Here is a 15,427-nt window from a genome sequence, read left to right as displayed (position 1 = left end):
CAAGCCCTCATACAGCTATATTGACGGAGAAATAAAAAAAACTTATGGCTCTTGGAAGAAGGGGAGGAAACGACAAAAAAAATCGTCCAGGGGTGAAGGGGTTAAACAACATCATAATGAAAATGTAAGTCTGATAATAAAATGAAGAAAAGGCAAAGAGGATAATTTAAATAGGTTTTTGTAATAAGATTTATGTTCAGAAAAATCTGGTTAATAGCACAGCCTGCAGTAACATGATCATGCCGTGTTTCCAAACTTGCACACTAGGTGTCACAATTCCTTAAAAAATATTTATATATAGTAGCCCTGCTCTTTTTATTTTGGATTATCTTTTGCTCTGGACAAGTAAGGACTCAGCATGGCAGGTGGTAAGCAGTTATTTTCTTATTATTAATTGTAACAATTCTTTACTTTGGTTGATCTCCAAGCCTCTAATATAAATGTGCATGTGTGTGCTTGTAACACGGGTACTTCAGATGCAGTGACACAGAAACACAGAGCAGCCAATACGGGGTTAATAAACAGGGGGGTTTATAATAACAGGGTCAACCTCCACGCAGGGAGTAACAGGGGAAAATATGGGGGAAAACAAGGGAAGTAGCAGGTAAAAGTCTATTACTGACAGTTCACAGTTTAACTAGATGTAGCAGAGGCGAACCGGTTGTAACCGACAGTTTTTTCACTTAGCTGACTCTTGCTCCTCACAAGGCAATTGCCAGCTGGTGCCGGTGTTTTCGTCAGGCGTCCCCGCCCAAACAATGCTCCGTCTTCTGGTGGCAGCGGGCGGTCTCCGGTTTTACCCGCTGAGCCCCTAGTCCATAACACGGCACCTCACGTGCTCGGCTCCTTGGACCCTGCGTCTCTTCTCCCTCGAGTCGGCTTGACTCCTCCGGTCCACTGCACTCGGATCTTGCTCCAAGTACTGTAGCCAGGAGCCTGGACCCTCTCACACTGCTCTGCTGAGCAGGACCCAGCTCCGCTTTTCCACGCAAACGTCCTCGTCTCTTCCTCTCTCTAGTCACGCCACCAGTTCCCCGGTCACCTGACCTCCCAGCTCTCCCTCTGGACACGCCCCCAGCTTCCCAGTCACCTGACTCCTGTGCTCGCAGTCTGTCTTCCCCCTGCAACCAGAGGCACGGCCCCGTCAGTTCCGGATCCCTTGCTCTGAAAGTACTTATACCCCGGTCTTCCCCCTTACATGCTGAAAAGAGTTAAGGTTCGCTCAAACGAGTGTATAAATCGGATAAGTGCAATCTGATAAAAAATCAGATTGCACTCAGACCAATGTTATTCAATGAGGCAGTGCAAATCTGCATATTTTTTCTCCACTGTATTTGGCACGAGAAAAAAATCGCAGCATGCTTTGATTTCACTCTGAAATTGGTACAGTGCAAGAAAAAAATTGCATGCCGTAGGGACCATCAGTACAGCATCCGATTGTTATGGATACATTGCAATTCTGTAGCGTAGGAAACTGTAAATATTCCTGTAAAAGATTAATAGTTGCTTACTAAAAAAGACGGATTGCACACGGTGAGAAAAAATCGTCCCACTCTCCTGGATCGATTTATACACAAGTGTAAATGCACCTGTGGAGACATGAGGGTAAGTGGCTGCTCTTGTCCACTGGCCCGACTGTCTTTAGAAAGACCGCATGGACCAGGGCTCATACCACTGTACGCCTGCTCTCTTTTACCGTGGGCAGAGCACTACTCAGACAACATAGGGTGAGGGTAAAACAGTGTGGCAATACTTTATTGAACCACCAACAGACAATAACATGTAGAACAGTCCCAGCAAGTACACAAGATGGTGCAAATTACAGAGTCTTTCCAGGGCTGAATACCCTCACCAGTGGCACCTCGCTTTTGGCGGGCACCCACAGAGAGGAGATAACGGCAAGCTTAGGAAGCTGACAGTCCATTGCGGTACGTGGCCAGGTGACCTGATTATCCCAACCTGGCTTCTTCAAACATCTTAAATGGGGCCAGATGAACTGATTGTCCCAAACTAGCTTCTTCCAATGTCTCCATGGGGCCAGGTGACCTGATTATCCCAACCTGGCTTCTTCAAACATCTTAAATGGGGCCAGATGACCTGATTGTCCCAAACTAGCTTCTCCCAATGTCTCCATGGGGCCAGGTGACCTGTTTGTCCCAACCTGGTTTCTCCGAATGTCTCCATGGGTTCAGTGATTGTCAAAAGAGCAGATCTGTATCTCTCCAGTTGGGGCCGTCGTCCCTTAAGCTGGCGTCCTGAAAAGTGTCCATGGTGCCTTGACTACTGTTATGTAGAGTCTCTCTGCAGAAGGAGAGAGGTCCCTTTTTTATACCCACATCTGTTCTTGAGGCCATCATCCACAGGTCAGGGGGAAGGTGGGATGAGGTCAACTCTCATTGTTCGAGTATTCAATCAATCTGCATTGTTTGTGCTTCAATGTTTGCAAATCAACAAACTGCATGGACTGATACAACGAGTAATCAACAGATTACCAAACATCAATTGTTCAGTTAACCTGCATCCTTGTCTCCCAACGATAGCAGAACAATAAACTGTAGGAGCTGATATAATAGGTAAACAGCAGCCATTCAACAATTCACAAACATCACATCAATCTACAAGAGTCAATGTACAGACTCATATGAACAATGGTCTATGTCTCCTGACCTACTAAAAAATATGTCTGGCCTAATTAAGAATAAATGCTGTGTCATCACAGAACCCTTAACGTAACACTACATGGCAACACTGGTTGTGCAACTTCACATCTAATAGGTGACCTATCTGTGATTTGGTTGTATTTTTTTTGCAGACAAAACGTAGTTTTAAAACGATCGTACAACAGCAAGACGCACAAATGTTTTTAGTCATGGGACTCGTCTGAGAATAGCTGCTGTGTGACCAGTCACCAGCTAGTCCTAGCCAATTGCTGTAATTGCCGGACATTTAATGTACCTGTTTTCAAGGAAAAAATTAATAATCACTTCTTTATTTTTGCTGTTTTTGACAGGAGATCCTGCCGATGCTTGAACCTGTCAGTAACGATTGCGCTGTTTGCTACCAAATTACATCAACCGAGTCTTTTTTCTTATGGTCTTACAGGATAAGTGTATACCTTCACTGCAGATTGTTCTCCATGGAACACAGCATCGGCAAAGTGCATGACATTTTAACCCCTTCATGCCGCGGCCCTTTTCCATTTTTGTGCTTTCGTTTTTTGCTCCCCTTCTTTCTGGAGCCTTAACTTTTTAATTTTTCAGTCAATATGGCCATGTGAGGGCCTGTTTTTTGCGGGAAGAGTTGTACTTTTGAATGACATCATTGGTTTTACCATATCATGCACTGGAAAATGGGAAAAATATTCAAAGTGCAGTGAAATTGCAAAAAAATTGCAATTCCACAGTTTTTTTTTTACCATGTTCACTTAATGCTAAAACTGACCTGCCATTATCATTCTCCGGGTCATTATGAGTACACAGATACTAAACATGTATAGGTTCTTTTTTATTTAAGTGGTGGAAAAAAATCCAAAGTTTGTTAAAAACAAGAAATAAAAAATGGTGGCATTTTCAGAGACCCATAGTGTCTCCATTTTTCGGGATCTGAGTGAGGGCTTATTTTTTGTGCGCCGAGCTGACGTTTATATTGATACCATTTTGGAGTAGATCCGATGTTTTGATCGCCCGTTATTGCATTTTATTGCAATGTTGCAGCGACCAAAAAACGTAATTCTGGCGCTTTGATTTTCTTCTCGTTGCGCCATTTTCCGATTGGATTAATTATTTTTATATATTAATATATCGGGCGAATCTGAATGCGGTGATATTAAATATGTGTATTTTTTTTTTTTTATTGTTTTATTTTGAATGGGGCGAAAGGGGGGCGATTTGAACTTTTATATTTTATTAATTTTGTAAATATTTTTAAAAACGTTTTTTTCTACTTTTTACTTGCTGCAATAGTCTCCATAGGAGACTAGAAGCTGCGATCATCTGATCGCCTGTGCTACACATAGCAGGGCTTTAGCCTTGCTCTGTGTAGCAAAAATGCTCACCAGCTATGAGCGCCAACTGCTGTACGACGCTCATAGCAGGTCGTATGTGACAACCACAGTGGTCTCCTGCAGACCCCGAGTTGTCATGCCAGTCCATCGGTGCCCCGCGATCATGTGATAGGCGTTACAATGGCCGTGGTTTGTGACGCTCTTCCTGCGTGGCCATGTTAAATGCTGCTGTCAGAGATTGACAGCAGCATTTAACATGTTAACAGCTGTGGGTATATCGTGATTCCACCTGTGGCTGCTAGGAGCACATTACAGCTGATCAGATCAGCTGTAATGCGCAGGAAAAGATGTGGGGTCATGTCGTGAAGGGGTTAAAATATCTCACACTGTTGAAATAATCTGTAGCAGAAATTGACCTGCGGTACTGTTTTTAAATCTACAGCATGTCAATTTATGCTGCAAAATTTTACTCGGGACTTCTCAATCTAAACCTGCAGAAACTGAAGAAAATCCATCAGTGCTGAACGGACATTCTCTATAAAATGACCTATCATTTGCCTTAAAGGGAACCTGTCAGGGGAAAAATGCTATTAACCTGCAGATGTGGGGTTAATCTGCAGGTTAATAGCATTGTGAACCTGGCGCTGGCGCTTAGACCCCCACTTCTAGGAGGAAATGAACTTTATCCCCCCTGGCAGCGTTCGGCGTTCAGTCACGGGGGTGGCGTTGGCACGGGTCAGTCACTGCTCTGTGTATAGAGCCGACCCTGATACTGAGCTGCTGTCAGTCAGTGCTGGGGGCACAGATACAGCTACCGTGCTGTATACACAGAGCTGTGACTGAACGTGCGCCGGCTCCACACCTGTGACTGAACGCCGAATGCTGCCAGGGGGAATAAAGTTCATCTCCTCCCAGCGGGTCTAAGCGCCAGCACCAGGCAGGTTCAGAATGCTATTAACCTGCAGATTAACCCCATATCTGCAGGTTAATAGCGTTTTTTTCACGTGACAGGTTCCCTTTAAATATATAATTTTTCTTACTTTGTGTAAATGCCGCTGTTCTCTTGAACCGGGTGTTGTTTTTTTTTTATCTTGGTCTTGCACCTCTCCGTTCCTGAAATGTGGCCGTCTCTCTTCTGTAGGTAAACTCAGTCTATCTAGTCAAGTAGACTTGGTTCCAAACTCTTCTGTATAGGTGTCTTCTTATGGACCACAATGAGCTGGATAAAAAGATTAGATTGACATAAAGGGAAGAAGGGGCCATATCTCAGGAATAGAGAGGTGAAGGTACAAAAATTAAGAGAAAATAACAGCAAATGTCTGATGTAATGCGACAGATCTACAAAGGTACAAAAATTAAACCACGCCAGATTCAATAGAACATCGACTCGTCCTCTAGGTGAGAAAAATTACATATTTAAAGAGGTTTTCCCATGAATAAAGTTCATTTTAAGCAACAGATTTTGGAATAATAATAACTTCCACAATTGGATGTGATTAAATAAAATGTTCCTGTGCTGAGATAATGTTATAAATGTGCCCCTGCTGTGTACTGTGTAATGGCCGTGTCTGACCGCACAGGAACATGGTCTGATCATACCACATCTCCTGGGCAGGGGAGGAAGCAAAAGAGTATACAGGTATTACAGCAGGGGATCACAGCTGATTCTTTCTTTGAAGTAAAACATTGCTTAAAAACAGGCAGTGAAATGTTTTTCCTGACAGAAAGAATCCTCTGTGATCTCCTGCTGTCCTGTCTGTATATTCTTTTGCTTCCTCCTCTGCCCAGGAGATGTGGTATGATCAGACCAGGGGTCCTCAAACTACGGCCCGCGGAGGACTTTTATCCGGCCCGCTGGGCTATGGGTGGAGGAGAGGAGAGCGGTGCCATTGCCCGCCCTTCCCCCCGCTTGCTCAGGGCCCCGGCAGGCAGATACTTACCTCTCCCCGTGCCTCCGCAGATCCGCTGTCTTCCTGCTCTGCGCTTCCTGTGACGTCTCAGGTCAGAGGGCGCGGTGACGTCTTTACACCGCGCCCTCCCGAGTGCCGTCACAGGCAGCGCAGAGCGGGACAACGCCGCGACGCTGGAGTCCGGACCAGAGTAGAGCAGCGGCAGCAAATGAGAAGTGAAGTGAGTATTGGATTTTTTTTTATTTTTTTTTTATGTATGGAGGCATAGGTCATTATATGGGGGGGTGACATCCTGCATGGGGGATGATATGGGGGAGTGACATGCTGCATGGGGCATGATATGGGGGGGTGACATGCTGCATGGGGCATTATATGGGGGGGGTGACATGCTGCATGGGGCATTATATGGGGGGGTGACATGCTGCATGGGGCATTATATGGGGGGGTGACATGCTGCATGGGGCATTATAAAGACAGGGGAGTGATATCCTGCATGGGGCATTATAAGGGGGGGAACAGCCTGCATATGGCATTATAAGGGGGAAACAGCCTGCCTATTGGGAACATTTACCTGCCTATTGGGGACCTATGCTGCCTATTGGGGATATTTACCTGCCTATCGGGGACCTATGCTGCCTATTGGGTACATTTACCTGCCTATTGGGTACAGTTACCTACCTATTGAAATACCGGTTGATTTAACTTTACTTGTTCTTCAATTTAAATATTGTATTTGTTCCTGTATTGTTTTTTTTACTTCAAAATAAGATATGTGCAGTGTGCATAGGAATTTGTTCATAGTTTTTTTAAAAAACTATATTCCGGCCCTCCAATGATCTGAGGGACCGTGAACTGGCCCCCTGTTTAAAAGGTTTGAGGACCCCTGGATCAGACCATGTTCCTGTGCGGTCAGACACGGCCATTACACAGTATACAGCAGGGGCACATTTATAAGATTATCTCAGCACAGGAACATTTTATTTTTAAACACATCCAATTGTGGAAATTATTATTGTTGAAAGATCAATTGATTAAAATTAACTTTCTGGGAAAACCCCTTTAAGGCACGTGAAGGTAAATGATTTGCTGGATTCTTCACCATGAAAGAACAGTTGTGGCCAAAAGTTTTGAGACTGACACAAATTTTGGTTTTCACAAAGTTCACTGCTTCAGTGTTTTCGATCTTTTATTCATGTTTCCATGGTTACTGAAGTAGAACTATAAGTACTTTATAATATATAATTTTTTTTACATTGTATTGACAAATCCATCAAATTTATGTAAAGACTCAATTTTTCCAGTGTTGATCCTTATTTTTCAATACTTCTAGAATTCGCCCTGTCGGCTACTGGACGAAATCTCGACTGATGACAACATATCCTTACCTAATCAGTGCTTGGAGTTTATCACAATTTCAGGGATTTTTTTTGTCCAACCACTTATTGAGGAATGAGCACATGATTTTGATCTAGGGACTTTCTTGGCTATGGACCTTAAATTTCAATGTTTTGTTCACTGATGAAGCCCCCTTCATACTCTTTGGGACATCAGGTACAATGATTGTCCGGAGAAGAAAAGGTGAGATCTACCATGAGTCGTATGTCCTGCCAACAGTAAAGCCTCCTGAGACCACTCATGTGTGGGGGCTTCTCATCCATGGAGTGGCCTCACTTACAATTTTACCTAAGAAAAACGCCATGAATAAAGAATAGCTTCTAAACATCCTCCAAGAGCAACTTCTCCCAACCTTCCAGGAGTAATGTGGTGATTAACAATCATTTTTCCAGTATGATGGAGACCATGCAACAAGGCAAAAGGGATAACTAAGTTAATGCTTGCTCCCTTATAATTCAACCCTATATTTCCACTGGTAGTCCAGCTACTGGGGCCAATGGCATTATTATATGGGACAATGGCACCATTATCCCAAGCTAAGCTATAACCTGGTATAACTCTTTTTACTTCCACCCACCCTAAGTTTTGGTTCTGGCTATATGTCCCTGGCTGGCCTGCACAGCTGCATTTCTGACTACATGGCCAAAGGCATTGTGCTTGATGGTCAAGTTTTGGTACGTGACCAAAGCAAAGCATCTCGTGACCCACTGGATCACCCACTTCTGGCTCCACCAGAAGCAGGGCACCGTGTGCAATCTCAGCTCCACTCATTGGCAGATCAGGGACAAAGATGCCGCCATGTAGAGCTGCTGTAGTCAACTTCCCTGGTGTGTTCAGCTTGCGCTGTGTAGGTCATGGAGGAGAGTACAAACCCTCTGCACCGCCAGGCTCTATATAGCTCATTATCTGCTCAGCCATGCAACCTACAATGTCTCCTGAACCCCATACAAAGCTGCAACTCATTCTACACCACCTATCAAGCCTGCATATGACCCCACCAAAATGCTGGCTCTCTCACGCCTAACCCTTATCTATCAGCCCTAAAAGACAAGAGGCTTCTTATTAGGTCTGGCTGCTTCTGTGAAGCTTCTCAGGACCCCGGATTCTTATTTTTCCTTTACTTTTTCCTAGCATCTTCAGGTTCCCTGGCAGGAAGTCAGATTTTCTGGGACTTACTGTGGATGAGAAGAGCTATTTTAGGTAGGAGAAAAAAAATTATGAGTATGACGTGCCCCCTGGGCCGTGGGGTACTCGGTAGCCGGGCCGGTCGATGCTGGGGAAGTCACAGAGGCGGTGACCCGGTCCGTGACCCAGGGCGGTCAATTAAAGCGGGATAAAGTAAAAGGGAATAAAGTTTTTAAAGATAATATTCGTGACACCACCTGTGGTATGCGGCTATATGGGGCCTCCGCTACGGTGCAGATCCACTGGAGCTGATGGTGACGCAGCAGAGTTAGTTCAGCTCTCCACAGGCAGCGCTTAGCTCCAGGGCAGTAGATGGTGATTTTATGAGGTAGATGTTGTTGGTGCGGTGTAATGCAGGTGTTGGTACGGCAATTTTTCAAGGACACAGTGGGGTGCAGTCTTCAAGGTTTTACTCACAGTTATCACGCTGCTCCAGGTTACAACTGCCAGATTATAACCAACCATGTCGTCCTGTGTTCACCAAGAAAGGGGTTCAGCGGCTCTCAAGTATTTCAGGAGTACTTAACCCCTTACTGGCCCAGGGCGTATTAGTACGCCCCAGGCCATCACCCCCGATTCAGTGAGGGCTCCGGCGCTGAGCCCACACTGAACCGGGCACATGTCAGCTGATTGTTACAGCTGACATGTGTCCGCAACAGCCGCGGGTGGAATCGTGACCCACCCGCGGCTGTTAACAAGTTAAATCTCTGACAGCGGCATTTAACATCGCAGCGCCGGAAGTGCGGCATTAGCCCCGCCCATTGGTGACCCCGTCACGTGATCGCAGGTCACCGATGGGTGGTCATGACAACCCTGCATCTGCAGCAGACACCAGTGGTTGTCATGTAAAGATTACTACGAGCGCCACCTAGTGGTCGGCGCTCATAGTACAGGAGCATTTCTGCTACATAGAGGTGATCTGCTGATCACCTGCATGTAGCAGAGGCGATCGGACAGTTGCTGCTTCTAGTCTCCTATGAAGACTATAGAAGCAAGCAAAAAGTAAAAAAAAAGTTTTTAAAAATATTAAAAAAATATAAAAGTTTAAATCACCCCACATATACATATTTGGTATCGCCGCGTTCAGAATCGCCCGGTCTATCAATATAAAAAAAGAATTAATCCGATCGGTAAACGGCGTAATGAGAAAAAAATTCTAAACGCCAGAATTACGTTTTTTTGGTCGCCACAACATTGCAATAAAATGCAATAACGGGTGATCAAAACATCGGATCTACCCCAAAATGGTATTAATAAAAATGTCAGCTTGGCGTGCAAAAAATAAGCCCTCACCCGGCTCCAGATCCCAAAAAATGGAGATGCTACGGGTCTCGGAAAATGGCGCCATTTCTTAAATTTTTTTTTTAGCAAACTTTGTTTTTTTTTTCACCACTTAAATAAAAAAGAACCTATACATGTTTGGTGTCTACGAACTCGTAATGACCTAGAGAATAATAATGGCAGGTCAGTTTTAGCATTCAGTGAACGTGGTAAAAAAAAATTAAAAAACACATCTGTGGTATTGCACTTTTTTTTGCAATTTCACCGCACTTGGAATTTTTTTCCCATTTTCCAGTACACGATATGGTAAAACCAGTGATGGCATTTAAAAGTACAACTCGTCCCGCAAAAAATAAGCCCTCACATGGCCATATTGACCAGAAAATAAAAATGCTATGGCTCTGGGAACAAGGGGAGCAAAAAACGAAAATGCAAAAACGGAAAATCCTAAGGTCGCGAAGGGGTTAAACAGGACCCCATTCTATGTTCCTTCCTCGGTCGTCTTTCTGCGCTGGCTCTCGCCCTCCAGCCCTGCGCCTCACAATCAGTGTCCCAAGCTGGTAGCCTCAGGTCTTGTTGAGCGACGTGCAGTCCCCTGGACCCTATGCAGCCACCTTTTCGGCGATGTAATTGTGGTAGTTGGCAGCTGCACCTTGCAAGTACAGTAGCCTCTGGTTATCTAGCTGAGTCTGATTATTCTCCACTAGTTTAGGGGCCGGTCCCCTCGGCGGCCTGATCCCTCACGTCCGTGTAGATTCGAGCGCACGGGTGGCATCCGCACTCGCTGTGCCCCTGGGATCCGATCTGTCTCTGGAGCCTTCCCTCTGCTCCTGTCCTCTTCTCTCAGTCTTTCCTCCTGGGCATCTCAGACTAGGCCCCTCTCCTCTGCTCTCCTGAGCGGAGCTCCTCCTGAGCTCCCACTCTCAACTGTCTGACTCAACTCTCTCCCTTCAAGATAGTTCCTCTCCTTCTTACACTCCTACTGACTGTGCTCCCCTGATCTACTTCCTCCACCCACACCCACTACATGGTTCCACCCTCCAGCTAGGGACCAAGGAACTGTGCTCTCCCTTAGGAGTAATCTCGCCCTTCCCTACTGAAGTGGAGTGTATTGGATGCAAGTGTGTGGGTCCCGGGTGGCACTCCATGCTTACCTGAGAGTGGGGTACCACACCTCTGGGTGAGATGCAGCACCTCTGTGGTGACTGAACCCGCAGGAGCGCCACATACCCCCCTGGTATAACACAGCACGTCAGCGGCTGGATCAGAGTAAATAAATTTTAAGACATACTAAATTTTTAGAATGCATTCACATGCAAGAACAATATACAACTTTTTCTTCCCTTTATGGGAGGCACTTTCCTTGAACGTTACATGTTTCTATCTTTATATTTAAAACTTTATAAAACCACTTTTAATAACATTCTTCTTCACACTTATAAAACATTTTCCATAATAAACACATTTTCAGTGAAGTTCAGTGAGATCTGTAGCCCGGTGTCCATCTCACTGGAGAAGGTGCAATTTGAGGGACCCGTTCGAAAACCCTCAACATAGGCGCTGGATGTGGCTGCGGGGCATAACTGATCCAGTTGTTGGACCACGTCTTCGGCCACGCCAAATGGGTTTTTGTTTGGTGGTCATGATAAAACCAACAAGAAGCACCTGAAGAAGTGCTAACTATGTACAAATGAAAGGTTTTTTTTGGTTGCTCACCATCCATCAGTCTTTGTACCTTAACCGGGTACACTAAATAAACAAACTTTTCAAACTCTGATTATATGTTTATTAATACCCTTTCAGGTAACTATATACAGTTCTTAATTTTTAACTAAGCAGTTCAGTTTTAATAGTGGTGCCCACGCCGGCGGAGTGATTCACCACTAGATGGCCCAGCCGGGTCATCAACTTCAGATGGCAGGGGTGCGTTCTCCTCCTCTCTACACACATGTAGGGCGTACCACCCACGTTCTCCATGGTGACGGGTGTAGGTGACCCTGTCTCCAGGGTACTTAGCTGCAGCCGGAGCAGAAGCTGCTTGTGGACGGCCAGGGTCAGCGACACAAGAAGTCAGGGGCATGTCCTCCGGGCTCGCCTTCTGCACATCAAGCGTGTACCACCCCCTCTCTCCTGAGTATTGTGGTAACCAGGCCGCTCCGGGGATGTATGGCACAGACAGTGGTATTATGAGGGCTGCGGCAGCACCCGCTGTTGGAGCTTCACCTAAGGTGGGCATCTTTCTTCCCCCCTAGTTCACCCTTGCTGGGGTAGGACTCACCGCTGCAGATGCTTATGTCGTCGCTCCTTGCACAGCTGGTCACCGAGACTGCTCTGCTTGTCACTGTACAGCCGCACTCTTGCTGCCAAGATTCTCACACTTGTATTGTATTCACAGAGCTGCAGCAGCTGGGATCACACAGCACAGGGCTGCAGTAGATGGATAGATGGGATCACACAGCACAGAGCTGCAGCAGCTGGATGGATGGGATCTCACAGCCCTCTGCAGGGGGAGGCGACAATCTCCCCCCTCAGTCTGATGCAAAGGGGAAGGCTGGCACCTTTCAGCCTGAGTGACAGACAACTCTGGTACAGTCTATGCAAGTGGGATGGGCCTATTTTGGTGCCATTTCCAAGGCTCCGCCCACGATGGGACACCACACATATCATTAACACCTCATGTGCTACAGTAATGGCTGCAGTTTATACAGTTATACACAGTCTTTGTGGCACACAGGACCCGTGATAACGGGTGGGTTCATCCTGTTCACAGCACCAAGTATGACGCGCCCCCTGGGCCCTGGGGTACTCGGTAGCCGGGCCGGTCGATGCTGGGGGAAGTCATGGTGGCGGTGACACGGTTCGTGACCCAGGGCGGTCAATTAAAGGGGAAAAAGTAAAAGGGAATAAAGTTTTTAAAGATAATGTTCGTGACGCCACCTGTGGTATGCGGCTATATGGGGCCTCCGCTACGGTGCAGATCCACTGGAGCTGATGGTGACGCAGCAGAGTTGGTTCAGCTCTCCACAGGCAGAGCTTAGCTCCAGGGCAGTAGATGGTGATTTTATGAGGTAGATGTTGTTGGTGCGGTGTAATGCAGGTGTTGTTACGGCAATTATTCAAGGACACAGTGGGATGCAGTCTTCAAGGTTTTACTCACAGTTATCACGCTGCTCCAGGCTACAACTGCCTGATTATAACCACCACGTCGTCCTGTTTTCACCAAGAAAGGGGTTCAGCAGCTCTCAAGTATTTCAGCAGTACTTAAACGGGACCCCGTTCTATGTTCCTTCCTCGGTCATCTTCCTGCGCTGGCTCTTGCCTTCCTGCCCTGCGCCTCACAATCAATGTCCCAAGCCGGTTGCCTCGGGTCTTGTCGGGCGACGTGCAGTCCCCTGGACCCTATGGGGCCGCCTTTTCGGCGATGTAATTGTGGTAGTTGGCAGCTGCACCTTGCAAGTACAGTAGCCTCCGGTTATCTAGCTGAGCCTGATTATTCTCCACTAGTTTGGGGGCCGGTCCCCTCTGCGGCCTGATCCCTGATTCGGGCGCACGGGTGGCATCCGCACTCGCCGTGCCCCTGGGATCCCCTCTGTCTCTGGAGACTTCCCTCTGCTCCCGTCCTCTTCTCTCAGTCTTTCCTCCTTGGCATTTCAGACTAGGCCCCTCTCCTCTGTTCTACTGAGCGGAGCTCCTCCTGAGCTCCCACTCTCAACTGTCTGACTCAACTCTCTCCCTTCAAGATGGTTCCCCTCCTTCTTATACTCCTACTGATGGTGCTCCCCTGATCTACTTCCTCCACCCACACCCACTACATGGTTCCACCCTCCAGCTAGGGATCAGGGAACTGTGCTCTCCCTTAGGAGCTATCTCGCCCTTCCCTACTGAAGTGGAGTGTATTGACAACTGTCTTACCTGACTGACTTTTTTATCCCCTTTTTGGACCTTCCCCATTTTCTCACCTTTATCTGACTCAGTCCAAAACTTTATTTGTTCACTACAAAAAGCCCACTAGCTAAGGCTTGCCCCTCACTTTCCCCGCACCATCTTTGTTATTTTGACTCTTGTTCATAAACCCATGGTAGGGTAATCCCGCACCTTCTCTCCTGTACTCCTCACCTTTAAATTATCCCCCCTCCATTATCCATGGCCTCTTGGCCCCTTATTAATCCTCATTTCTAAAATCAGCTATTCTCCCAAAATTCGTCCCTCTAAGTATTTCAAGTTTTGCTATTCTGATTGATTGAAAGGTAATTCTCTGGTCCAGGAATCTCAGCACAACTACATATTACGTAAGCAGAAGGTGTGATTGGATTTCAACAGGACACATATTCAGGCTGACTGGGAAAAGACGATTTAGCTTGCAGTGGATGAGTAACAGCCAGACGTAGCACGAGTGCAGCTAAGGAGATTAGCAGAACAACATCTTTCCCAGATTAGGTAAGAAATATTATGTAAGAAATTAGCTTTTTGTACAAATTCTAAGCCAAGATCTTATCCATAATGAGATATAATATACTGGGGCATACATTAAAATCATGCAAAAATCCTAATCAGTCCCCCTAATCCAACTCAAACCAAATACAGGGTCATGATGTATAGGTATTGAGGCACGGACAGAATAACTGTGTCCCTACTGAGTCCCCTTAGTGTTAGCGCACATTACAATACTCCTTTCATGGCTCCCATAACATATGATGTCCCTAAAAATGCCCCTCCCTCCGACACACAGTATGACAGCGGCACAATGAATTCCTTATATAATTTGAGCCCTTAATAACCCACCACACACAGTATGATGCCCCCACAGTGTCTCTCACAAAGTATTATGCTGCCACAATGTCCCAGCACAGATTGATACCACTACAGTGCCCCTCATAAATTTTGATGCTACCACAGTGCCCACAACACAGTATGATGTCCCCATGGGGACCATGATACAGTATAATGAACCCTAGAGCCCTACAAACACAGTATGCTACCACCAATGTGCTCGCCACATAGAATGATGTCCTTACAGACCTCCACAAAGTATGATGCCTCAAAGCCCCCTCACACAGTATGACGTCCTCCACAGTCTCCCTCACACAGAATGAAGAACCCACAGCTCCCATACACAGTAAAATTCCTCCATAGCTGTCTCTCACAATTTGATGGCCCTCATAATACCCCACACATTATGATAACCTCCACAGCACCCCACATAATATGATGCCCCCATGCCTCCCTCCCACAAAGTATGATTTCACCACAATTCCCCCACACAGTATAATGGCCTCCACATTCCCTTACCACAGTATTCTGTACCCACAGCTTCCCCCTATACAGTATGATTGCCCCTGTGAGAGTGTGAACTGTAATAGCAGCAGGAGAGCATTAGGCTGGCTGAGCAGAGAGCAGGGGCAGCCCGGGAGGCCCTGTGTGTTGTGAAGCAGACTGCTGTGTGAGGAGAAGTTTGAGGATTGAACTTCGGTGAGACTCTCTCCACAAACTTTCCTGTGGGGGTTGTTAACACCAGTCCCTAGGGAAGCTGTGTCCCTGCTTAGGAACGAGTGCTGAGCTGGGGAAAGCTATGTGGCTCTTTGGAGTTTTGTGGAAGTCCATGCGGAGTGGACTAGAGACTTTGTGCTGAACGGGCTAAGTGACGAGGATTCGG

At 46.4% G+C, this 15,427-nt stretch overlaps 1 protein-coding gene across 1 annotated transcript in view; it reads left to right on the top strand.

The window, feature by feature from the left end:
• Nucleotides 1–320: 320 nt before the first annotated feature.
• SYT8 (synaptotagmin 8) overlaps nt 321–15,427 on the top strand; it is a 109,082-nt gene continuing 93,975 nt past the window's right edge. Inside the window, exon 1 of the mRNA XM_073658760.1 lies at nt 321–368. The gene's annotated coding sequence lies outside the window, so the exon portion shown is untranslated. The remainder of the gene's footprint in view (nt 369–15,427) is intronic.

Source organism: Phyllobates terribilis, unplaced genomic scaffold (assembly GCF_046119375.1).
Source record: "Phyllobates terribilis strain yellow unplaced genomic scaffold, ASM4611937v1 Scaffold_13__5_contigs__length_258822181, whole genome shotgun sequence".
Taxonomy (NCBI): Eukaryota; Metazoa; Chordata; class Amphibia; order Anura; family Dendrobatidae; genus Phyllobates; species Phyllobates terribilis.
The sequence above is the reverse complement of the archived record's forward strand: the minus strand, read 5'-3'. Positions and strand labels throughout refer to the sequence as shown.